The sequence below is a fragment of the Ailuropoda melanoleuca genome, chromosome 2 (assembly GCF_002007445.2).
Source record: "Ailuropoda melanoleuca isolate Jingjing chromosome 2, ASM200744v2, whole genome shotgun sequence".
NCBI classification, from domain to species: Eukaryota; Metazoa; Chordata; class Mammalia; order Carnivora; family Ursidae; genus Ailuropoda; species Ailuropoda melanoleuca.
Window position 1 is genome coordinate 199,755,524 of NC_048219.1, and position 11,494 is coordinate 199,767,017.

At 56.4% G+C, this 11,494-nt stretch overlaps 1 long non-coding RNA gene across 3 annotated transcripts in view; it reads left to right on the top strand.

The window, feature by feature from the left end:
* LOC117801182 overlaps nucleotides 1-10,068 on the top strand; it is a 26,250-nt gene extending 16,182 nt beyond the window's left edge. Inside the window, exons 3-5 of one of the 3 annotated variants that reach the window (XR_004623715.1) lie at nucleotides 6,287-7,258; nucleotides 8,305-8,661; nucleotides 9,635-10,068. This is a non-coding gene — a long non-coding RNA (uncharacterized LOC117801182). The other 2 variants (XR_004623714.1, XR_004623713.1) reach the window with 2 other exon arrangements.
* The last annotated feature ends 1,426 nt before the right edge of the window (nucleotides 10,069-11,494 follow it).

Genomic DNA, 11,494 nt, shown 5'->3' on the forward strand with positions numbered 1-11,494 from the left:
ATTAACCCCCCCCATGTTTCCAGCATTACCCCTCCCCCTTCATGCTTTCAGCATTACCCCCTCTCCTAGCTATGTATCTACTCATCTGTCCACTCACCCACCCATGCTTTCATCCAGCCACCCATCTCTTTACCCATTCGCCCGTGTGTCCAACCACCCATCCATCCGTCCATCCATCCATCCAACCATCCACATGTCTATCCATCCATCTATCTGTCAATTCATCCATCCATCCACCCATCATCTATTATCCACCCATCCATCCATCCACCCACATGTCCATCCATCCATCCATCCATCCACCCACATGTCCATCCATCCATCCAACCATCCACATGTCAATCCATCCATCTATCTGTCAATCCATCCATCCATCCACTCAATCATCCATCCGCTGATCCATCTCTATCCAACAAACGAAGTTCATTTAAGTGCCTTTTGGTTTTAAGTAACCGACTTGGTAAAGTGCTGATTGATTAAGTGTGGACTATTGATTGGACATGCTTACTATGGATAATTCCTCCCAAAGGGAAGAAGATCCTGGAAGATTCTTAGAAAGGAACTCACTTCAGCAGTTTGGCCAGAGTTAACAGAAAAATGTGCTAATGACAGCAAAAAACTAATGTTTGAGGAACTCATAATCACCACTGCTGAATGGTAATGCGAGCATGGAATTAATGTGCAGACCATGTGGAAAACATAATTGGGGTGGAAGACATTTCCTCCTTCCTCTCACAGCCTACGGCTTCCATGCTCTCGCCCCTGTGCTTCTGATCACAGCAGAAGTCTGACCTAACGAGCTGACAAGTCTGCAGCCCCCAGACTCACAGCCGAGCTTGCTGTGAGCGCATCTCGTCTGACCCCGGCTCAAAGCCCAGCTCTTTAGTGTGGTTTCTTGTGGAGGAAAAGAGGGTCTCTTTGTGGGTGGAAATAGTCTGTTTAAGAAATTGTCCGTTATTTCTGATAAATGGCAGCTGAGAGACACCTTACGCATGCTTCCTCATTTTGAGAATAAGCTCTTGGCTTTTTCATCCTTTAATCCCAAATAGAAACACGCTAGAATTTAGAATGAGCAAAGGGAAGCAAACAGAAATAAGAAGGAAAAGAATAAAGAAAACAAGATAAGGGGCGGTCTTGAACCTCCAAATTTATATCTATTTATTTTTTTTTTAAGATTTTATTTATTTATTTGACAGAGAGACACAGCGAGAGAGGGAACACCAGCAGGGGGAGTGGGAGAGTGAGAAGCAGGCTCCCAGCGGAGAAGGGAGCCCGATGCGGGACTGGATCCCGGGACCCTGGGATCACGCCCTGAGCCAAAGGCAGACGCTTAACGACTGAGCCACCCAGGCACCCCATATTTTTTCTTTCTTTCTTTCTTTCTTTCTTTTTTTTTTTTTAAAGATTTTATTTATTTATTTGACAGAGATAGAGACAGAGTGAGAGAGGGAACACAAGCAGGGGGAGTGGGAGAGGAAGAAGCAGGCTCACAGCGGAGGAGCCTGATGTGGAGCTCGATCTCATAACGCCGGGATCACGCCCTGAGCTGAAGGCAGACGCTTAACGACTGAGCCACCCAGGTGCCCCCATTTTTTCATTTTTTATTACTTGCTGCAGAAAACCATGAAGCACGTAAAACTTACGGAAGTTGGAGAGATTTCTCATCACCAGCCCTGCAGCAATCTGGGCCCCCGTGTCTTTAAAGCTGCCATAAACTGACAAATAAAGATGGGTCATGCCGTGACACATGCTTGGCAAGAGAACCAAGCACGGAGCAGAACAAAAACCCCAGAGTTCTCCCAGGAGGTGTGGGCAGGGCTGCGGGGGCTGGGCCCTGGGGCCTCAGGGTCTCCTCCTCCCCGGTCACACTGGTGCAAGAGACCCCAGGTGAAACTGGGGCAAGGAGCCCTGTGTTTCTGGCCGTGCAGAGGGCCGGGGAAGGAGACCCCAGATCAATGACGCATCAGGCACTCACGCGGTCGGTCAGGCCTGACACTGAGAAGATGCGTCTGCCCCTGGCTTGGTGGGTTCCCAGGACGCTCTGCTGCACCCTCTGCAGGCCTGCAATGCCCACACCCCCGCGCACCTGGGGTCCTTTGGGTCACTGCGCTGGTCACGTGTGTGCGCAGAGTGCACAGAGCAGAGGAGCCGCGGGGGAGACAGACCCTCATCCCCACCTGGCCGACCCCTGGTCTTTGAAATGGGAGTATGGTTGGGGGTCGGGGGTGGCCGGCCCCGGGTCTCAGCGTGCTGTGGGCAGCGTCCACTGTCGCCCGGCACCCCCGGCTGGATGGCAAATCCTCGTCCCTGTGATCTTCGCTGTGATGCTTCCCTGGGTCCGGCTTCCCCGCGACTCTGCAGACGGCGAGCCTCTCAACGTTCGTGTGGCCCAGGTTCTCCCCTTCTCTCGGGCACCTGGGCCACTTGTCCCCGCAGGGAGGCCGTCCTCATCCTGCGAGCAAACATGCTTTCCTCAGTTTTCCTTGAGGGTGTTCATGCTTTCAATTCGACATCTAACCCTTGGTGCTTTTGGGTTTTTATTTATTGATATTTATTTGTTTTTCTGACTGTGCGGTGCGAGGGCTGGATCCGCCCTAGTTTGTTATCCCCAGTGAGGAGCTGGTTTCGGGCGCCCCAGCTCAAGGAAACTCTGGTTTTTCCTCTACTGCATCCGGATGCTGTTTACGAAATCAGTGAGCACGTGGGAGCAGCTTTCCCTGAATGTTTTCACGGGTGTGACGGTGGGTACGTAACTGCCCACCGGCGTGCAGCTCCCTCGCCACCGACCGCAGTACTCACTGCTCTTCCGAGGCCAGGCCGCAGTTTTCAGCCAGGGCTGTGTGGCCTCCGAGGATGTCTGCAGAACCCTGAAGATCCTTTCGTTTGTCATGACAGGGGAGGGGTGCTCCCGTGGTCAGAGGCTGGGCTCTGCGGACACCTGCCCACACAGCCCAGGTCGGCCCCAACCACCGCCTGTGTCCAGTCTCGGGACCATCATTCCGTCCACACAAAAATCAGGACCCACTCTTGCTCTGAGAATTCTCCTGTGCCAAACATTTGCAGCAGCAAAGAAAGATGACTTAGTTTGGGGAGCTGAACTGCATTCTAGAATTTTCTAGTTACACTAACATGTCTGTCTTTGCTGCTGCCTGTGCTTCTCTGCCTTATGAAGACGTTCCCGCGGGCAGGGAGGCACCTGGAAGATGCTCACCCTGTCTCCTAGTCTCCCGAGGAGGAGGCTGAGCGCCAGGCCTGAGCCAGGCTCGGTCTGAGATGTGCTCCCTTCCTGAGGCCACATGTCCCATCGTGACCTCCCCTCCATGTCCCATCATGACCTCCCCTCCGTGTCCCATCTGACCTCCCCCTCTGTGTCCCATCGTGATCTGCCCTCCATGTCCCATCGTGACCTCCCCCTCCTTGTCCCATCGTGATCTCCCCTCCGTGTCCCATCTGACTTCCCCCTCCTTGTCCCATCGTGACCTCCCCCTCCTTGTCCCATTGTGACCTCCCCCTCCGTGTCCCATCGTGATCTCCCCTCCTGTCCCATCTGACCTCCTTCTCTGTGTCCCATTGTGACCTCCTCTCCATGTCCCAGGGTGACCTTACCCCTTGGTGCTGGCTCTGTTTTCTGCTTGGAGGGACAGAGGTGGCCCCACCCCATGGGGATGCTGTGAAGACTAAGGACTGAGTTGTGGAGGCACTGGGGCCAGTGTGGGTCCACGCACAGTGAGGATTCCATGGGAGGGCCTGGGACCCAACCCCACCCGTCCTTTGGAGTCACCATGACCTCCAGTGAGCAGTGGGCCCTCGTCAGGTGCGAGTCCTCGCCCTGCAGAGTGCTGTTGCCTTGGCATGTGGCTGCCCACGTCTGTGGGGTGGTTGGCCATGAGGACAGGCTCCTCATGCGTGGGCTCAGTGCCTTCACCAGACACCCCATGTCTCTCCCTCCCCCGTGTGAGGAGACAGCCCTGCGTCTCCCCAGACCCTGGCCCTGCCGGCTCCCTGATCGGGGATGTCCGACCTCCAGAGCTGCCGGCTTGCGGTGTTTCGTTTTGGTGCCTGAGCTGACAGAGACCCTGGGACGCTCTTCCCTGCTGGACAAGGACAGCAAACTCCCTCCTGCTGGCAGAGCCAGGTCTGCCCCACCCGCCGCGGTGGGGAGGGGTCTGCTGCCCCCCCGCCTTCTCTTCTGGGCACTGTTTTTTATGAACGTGTGTTCTCTGTTCTCTGGACCCAGGTGAGCCTGGCTTTTCTAGCTCGGTGATGGGTTTGCGATGGCCTCTGAGCAGTAACAACGTGAGTAGTCCAGAAATGATAAATCAGTGGTTAGACTGGTCTCCATGGTCTCTGGGCTTCTGCGTGGACCTGGGAAGCCAGGTCTCACTGTGGTCCCACGACACCTGCTGTCCGTGCCCAACTCTGGCTCAAATAGTAAGTGTTCACGGCTGCGCATGAAGCCGCTGATCAGCCGTGCAGGTTTCTAGAGGCTGGAGGCTGAGGGTCGCAGCCGTGGCCACGACCGTGCGCCGGCCCGGCTAGCCCCGCTCCTCTGAGAGGCCCAAACGTCCAGGGTTGCTGGGGGTCTCATGTTTGCACATCCTTAATGTGAAACCTAGAGCATACCCGATTATTCTAGAAAAGCAGGAAGCGATTTGGAGGCAGCTTGGACCTAACTGCACCCAGTTCTGGAGAAAAGCTGCCTTTCTGCTTTCGTAACTTTTAGTAAAAATGAGTTTAAAAGATACTAAAAGAAAGTAGCTCGAGGGTCAATGCTTTTGTTCAAATTTCTGTGTGAAAAAACAAACAAATTTTGTTCCTTCACATAAAGGAAAACGTGACCGAAACCGTTTCTCAGCTGGAGTGCGTGAAGATAAATCTCGACATCTGGAGCGCAGTCAGAACAGAACATGCGCCATGGCCCGGCTCGCTCGCTGGGGGGCCCGGAGAGGGGCGGCGGACCTGGCCCCCAGGCGGGCGGGACACCTGTCACCGCTGTTCCCTGAGTCACGAGCCGGGTGCCACGGACGGCTTGTCCTTCCCTCGAAGTTCTGAAATGTCCCTTAACGGTGTGGTTGGATTCTCTGTACCCAAGCCTGGTGTTAAAAATTCCCCTCAGCAGAGCACGTGTTTTCCAAAACTTCAGCTTCTGATGATCTGTCGCTGGTGTATAGAAATAAGATCATGTTTTGTGCATTGCCCTTGAACCCTGTGACCTTGATATACTTACTCGTCATTTGCTTTTAGCTTTGAAAGACACTTTTAGGATTTTCTAATAGAGAATAGCGTCATTTCTAAATAAAGTTTTACTTCTTTTTTTACTTTCTTTCTGGGTGGGGAGGACACGGGCTGCCACGGCAATCTTCCCCACCACGGAAACCGTGTAGTCAGCGGCAGGTGCGGGGCTGCAAGCTCAGGCTCCTCTCAATTCTTCTGGCTGCTTCCCTCAGCTCTGCTCTCCCGGGCCCACTGTCCACCAACATTCCCTCTGGGAAGGCTGAGTAAAAATCATTTTACTTTGAAACAATTATGGAGTTACAGAAAATTTTCTCCAAATAGTACAAGCAATTCCTGTAACTCTTCACCCAGATTCCCCAAATGTTACCATTTTATCGCCTTTGACTTACTCTTGTGTGTGTGTATTCAGATAGAAGCCTAGATGGGCAGATGGGTGGGTGGGTGCGTAGTTAGGTGGGAACACGGGTAGTTAGATGGGCAGATGGGTGGGTAGGTGAGTAGTTAGGTGGGAACACGGGTAGTTAGATGGGCAGATGGGGTGGGTAGGTGAGTAGTTAGGTGGGAACACGGGTCGTTAGATGGGCAGATGGGTAAGTAGATGGAGATGTATGATCAATCCATCCATGGAGATTTCCTGATNAGTTAGATGGGCAGATGGGTGGGTAGGTGAGTAGTTAGGTGGGAACACGGGTAGTTAGATGGGCAGATGGGTAAGTAGATGGAGATGTATGATCAATCCATCCATGGAGATTTCCTGATGTGCTTATCGTATCAAAAACCTCTAAATTCCTGGAGTTGTGGTTCCCCTAGATCCATACATGACTATTTTAATGACGATTATCCTATTCACCGACTTGGTTTATGATTGTTTTACACTTATAAGACTTTGCTAGCTTCTCGTCCGCACTCGAATGTCAGCCCCCAAGCATGTGCATTTTATTAGAGTTCTGTGTCCGCTATTTCGAGAGTTTCGAAGTAAGCCCGCAGTCGTGTCTGGACACATCGAGGGGTAAGCTGTGTGACTGCACCCTATTTCTCCAATGCTTTACAGGGAGAAATGAGAAATCCCAACAACTGAATAATTACTACTCTGATAGAAGAAATACAGTACGACTGAGAGCTGTGACAAAACCACGAGATGGCCGCTCCGTGCTAACCGGTTCTGCAGTGTGGCCCAGCCTCACGGCTCCGTCCAGAGAGGAATGGCAGGGTGATGGGTGAGGGCTCACGCTTCTATCTGCCAAGCAACACTGGGGGGCTCATAGGGTGGGGGCTCAGAAGGGGATGAGAGGAGGAGACGGGTCTTTGAATGCTTGGGGACCTGCAAGGCACAGTAAGTGCCAAGAAGGTGGAGCTCAGAGCCACGTAGGGACGGTCCCTTGAGAGGAGGTGGACGGGAAGCGTCTTGTCACTGCTCAAGTCACGAGTTTGGTGCCTGCTTCAGATTTGGCCTGGTCAGGACACAGAAGCCACCCCAGGATTTTGAATCGTATTTGGACTTAGCACAGGGTTAGCCATCCAATAGCTGGGACATGGGAAGCGCCCCACAGGGGGTGCCACGTGTGCCAGTTACTTAGCGCCGTGTAACAAATTCCACCAACCAGCTTGTCGGAGAGACTCAGGATCCCTCACGCTCTGGGGCACCGGCGGGTGGGCCAGCGGGCTCCTCTGCCCAGGGCCTCCTACGGGTGAGGTGGTGGTGTTGGGCTGGGCTCCTGCCCGCAGCTCCGAGAAGAAGTCACCAGGCTCAATCAGGTGCCGGCGGAGCTCAGTCCCTGCCTGTGAGACTGAGGTCCCGCGTCCTTGATGACCAGCCTCCTCCGCTCCGTGGGGCCGTCTGTGTTCCTCCACCTTCAAACCAGCAACGTGGGTGCAGTGCTTCTCACTTCGGATCTTCTGACCCCCCTCCACGCTGCGAGTCCTGTCTCCAGCCGAGGACGTTCTCTGCTCTAAGGCTCACGTCCCTGGACTGGCCACTTGGACGATCCAGGACGATGTCCCTGACTTTGTTTACATCCGCAAGGTATGTTCTGCTACAGATCACGATTTATGCAGGAACTTGGCCGTGGACATTCTCAAGGGGCCGTTCTTCTTACCACAACGAGTAACCCCAGCATTAGAGCCTGAGGAGGCAGGGGCCACCTTGGGGTCTGGGCAGCTGAGGTGAGATGGGTCTACCTGTGTGTGGGAGCTCAGAGCAGGGCAGTCCTGTGGGCATGCAGGCCCAGAGGGTAAAGAGGTGACTGGCAGCCCTTGAGGGGTGGGCTCCAGCTGTGCTGGGATCCTGGGGGCACAACAGGGCCAGTGGGGGAGGGGCTGACAGAGTCTGGAGTCAGCTTGTGCCCCACGGAGCTGCTCCAGGAGCTAGACGGAGGGGGAAGCCCTCCTCTCCCCCAGCCTCCAGTTTCTGCCAGGGCTGCTGCTCAGCGTGACCTGTGGCTCAGCGTGGTCCCTGCTCACTGTGGCCTGTGGCTCAGTGCGGTTGCCNCTGCCAGGGCTGCTGCTCAGCGTGACCTGTGGCTCAGCGTGGTCCCTGCTCACTGTGGCCTGTGGCTCAGTGTGGCCTGTGNGGCTCAGCGTGGTCCCTGCTCACTGTGGCCTGTGGCTCAGTGCGGTTGCCGCTCAGCGTGGTCACTGCTCAGCGTGGCCTGTGGCTCAGTGTGGCCTGTGGCTCAGCGTGGTCACTGCTCAGCGTGGCCTGTGGCTCAGCGTGGTCACTGCTCAGCGTGGCCTGTGGCTCAGCGTGGCCTGTGGCTCAGTGTGGCCCCACAGGAGCTGCTGGAGGGTCTGCGAGAGGCCCGCAGCCCGCGCCTCAGCATCCTGAGCAGAGCTTTGAAGGGAGGACTCCAGTGGGCAGCGGGAATCATCCACCAACATTCCCTCTGGGGAGTCTTTGCGCTTGGAGATCTCGTAGCTGCAGATAATACCAATTTTGTAGCCAAGATTTTAACTGTGGAAAGTGTTCGACCACACGTTCGGGACATGCGTGGATGGCGGGAGGAATGGTTTAGGGGGTTGGGTGCTCAGCGTTGGTCTCTGTGCCCTGCAGCCCGGGGTTTGTCTTGGCAGGTGGAGCCTGATTCACACTGGCAGGTGCTGGTATGCTGCTGCCGACTGACGGCCACTCCGGGAGCGGGGGCTGCGGACAAGCCGGACGAGGCCCGACCTCCGCCTTTGGTCATGCTGCGTGCTTGCAGGTCAGGCGGGGTGTGGATTCAACGAGTTTATCAGAAGCAGAAAGTAGGTTCCAAGGTCCAGGGCAGCTGGCATGCTCCTGAAATCGGTGGCCAGTCCTGACCGGTGCGGGGGCCGCCTGCTCCCGGAAGCTCAGGGAGGCACAGGTGCGAGGAAACAGGCGGAGGGCCTTCAAGGGACGGTCCACGCCATCTTTGACTTATTCCTGGACCATCTGGACTACATTTTCCGGTAAGTGTAAAACAGGGAAATCGATGCAATTTTCTCCTTGAGAACAGCCTATTGTGTTTATATTTTTATTTATGGTCTACAAACAGAGCGTGTTGGTTCAATCCACCACGCGATCATGGAATCCGGATGATGTTATTATCGGTTGTATAACCGACCGTCTGTTCAAACGCTCCACAGCAAACAAGGGCTGTTCAGATCGTACTCAGGGGATAATTGCCTTGCGTCCCTGGGAGACAGGCAGTAAATGGCCCTGAGCATCGGGACAGGCCGTCTGTCCACGGCAGAGCCACACAATCCGCTGCTGCGATGGGGAGAGGGGCCCACGTGGGAGGGGCAGAGAAAAGCACGGGGGAGCCCGTGGAGGACAGAGCGCAGGGGAGTGGGGCCCGGCCGCCCCTACTGGGAGCCCTTGGGGGCACTGGCCTCACCTTCCCAGCTGTGCCTGGGGACCCCCGTCCCAGTAATAATCACCAAAACACAAGGGAAAGAGGAGAAGGGAAGGGTGCCTGGAGCTGGAGCTGCAGGCTGTGGAGGGGCTCATCCCAGCCTTCACGCCACCCCCAGGCTCCTTCTCTGGGGACGAAACCCGTGGGTTATTCTTGCCGGGGGCTCTGCTCCATGTCATCAGAGGCAGACTCGTGCTCCCCTCTGGAAAGAGCAGACTCCTGCTGAGAACGAGCTGCAGCTGGTGGGAGACACTGAGGCCCACGTCTCTGCTTTGCTCAGTAGCACCAGCTGTTGGGACCCTGAGTACGTCTGTGCAGGGCACCTGGGGGTCCCAGTGGGGGAGGGTCCCCTAGGAGCTGGTTAGGGTCCCTCCCGTGGGTGCAGGCCCCTTCCCTGCAGAGCATGCATGCCCCACGGCGTCCATGTCAGCAGCTCCCGTGAGCTCTCCGACACAGGCCCTCCCCCTCCCGGCCTCACTGTCCTCACTGGCCTCCCTCCGTCCCAGACACATGTTTTCTGCACTCAGGTACTCAGCCCGGCTCTGTGATCTGGAGCAGATGCTTACAGGGGAGCAGTGAGGGGATGATCGCCTTGGTGACAGCGACTCCCTGGCCCAGCAGCCCTGCCCCAGCAGGTGCTTCACATCTTTGCCTCCTCTGAGGTGGCCCCGCCCTCCTGAGGACTGGGTGGAGAGATGGAGCAAGGACAGCCTCCAGGGGCCTCACTTGGGCTGGCGGAGGCGGTGGAACCCTTCATCCCAGGGGTGTCATCAGGTGGCCTTGCCCGTGACCCAGACAGGGGTTCACGGTGGGCTGTGGGACGGCAGGCTGGAGGAGTGTGTGTGTCACTGTGCACGTGTGCAGTGTGTGTGTGTGCACATGTGTCTGTGTTTCCGTGTGGCTGTGTGTGTGTGTACATGTGTCTGTTTCTGTGTGGCTGTGTGTGTGAGCATGCATGCGTGTCTCTCTATGTGTTTCTGTGTGGCTGTGCATGTGTGTGTGTGCACGTGTGTCTGTGTTTCTGCGTGGCTGTGTGTGTGTGTGCATGCATGTGTGTCTCTCTGTGTTTCCGTGTGGCTGTGCACATGTGTCTGCGTTTCCATGTGGTGTGCACGTGTGCGTGTGCTAAGGCTGGCAGGTGCGATGCTGCATTTCTCGTGGCGTTCTTGCCGTGTTTCTCAACCTCATCTGTGAGCGGCTGGGTCATCCTCGCGCGGCTGAGACCCACTGGGCGCAGTGAGTAGAGGTGTTGTTTGCTGTCGTGAAGCCGTGATGGCAGAGCCGAGGCTAGATTCCCAGGGCTTTCTGCGCAGCCTTGTCGTCCATCCTCGACGGGGACAGGGGACGGAGGGGCGCCTCCTCGGTGCTCTGAGAACCTGCGGTCGGGACCCGGCCCCCCTGGGCCAAATCGACAGAGGGAGTGTGGCAGTTTGGGGAAACGCAGGCTTCTGGAATCCTCAGCCCACGTAGCTCGGGTTCCCTTCCCGAGGCTGCCTGTCCCTTCTTCCCACGGGGACAGAGCTGGAGCCCGGATGGAGAAGCAGAAGCAAGTGACGTCCTCGGCTGTTGTCAGGAAGGCGGGGAGTCATTGCGGCTGCAGCTCAGGGGTGCGGCTCCTCGCTTCTCAGCAGCAGCCGCGTACATGGAACAGGTGCTCTGTGCGACCCAGTCCCGAGCTTTGAAATTTCCTGCCACGGACAGCCAAGCGCACCCCACTCATCCTGCCGGAGATTCACCAGTTAGAGCTGTTTGGGTTGAGAAAAAAGGAACGGGAGTGTCATTGAAATGTTCCGTGTGGACGGGAGCCGCCAGCCAGCAGCCCCTGGCCTCCCCGGGCAGGCGGCCCAGCGCACAGGCAGGCACAGCCCAGGGTCGGGTGGGCGGTGGGGCCCGGGTGAGCTGAGCCCGGCGGTCACTCAGGCGCCTGTGGCAGGTGGACAGGTGATGCACAGCGTGGAGCCCACGCTCTCCCTCCTGCCACCTCTACGCTCCCCCTTCCTCCCTGGACCCCGGCCGCAGCCTCACCCTTTCTGGTCCTGCTTCATAAGCGCATCAATTTGTTAAGTGCTCCGGCCCCCTGGGTGTCCTGTGGCAATCGGGAGGCTTTGGGCCAAAGCTCTGAAGGCGGCTGTGAGGACTTCCCCGCCCCCGAGGCCCCAGATGTTTGGCGCTCCTGGCTTGTGTGAACAATGGCAAAGTGCTGCAGCAACATGAAACAAAGCAAGCTCCTTCCTTCTCGGTGTCTAGCTCAGGTTTACCTGCCGTTTTGTGCCCCAGACTCGGAATACAGCAGCGACCTTGATGGTGGGCTTGTGTCTGCGTCCGCAGGAGCCCAGCTCAGGCTGATACAAACTAACAACAGTGAACATCGCTGAAGGGAGACAGGT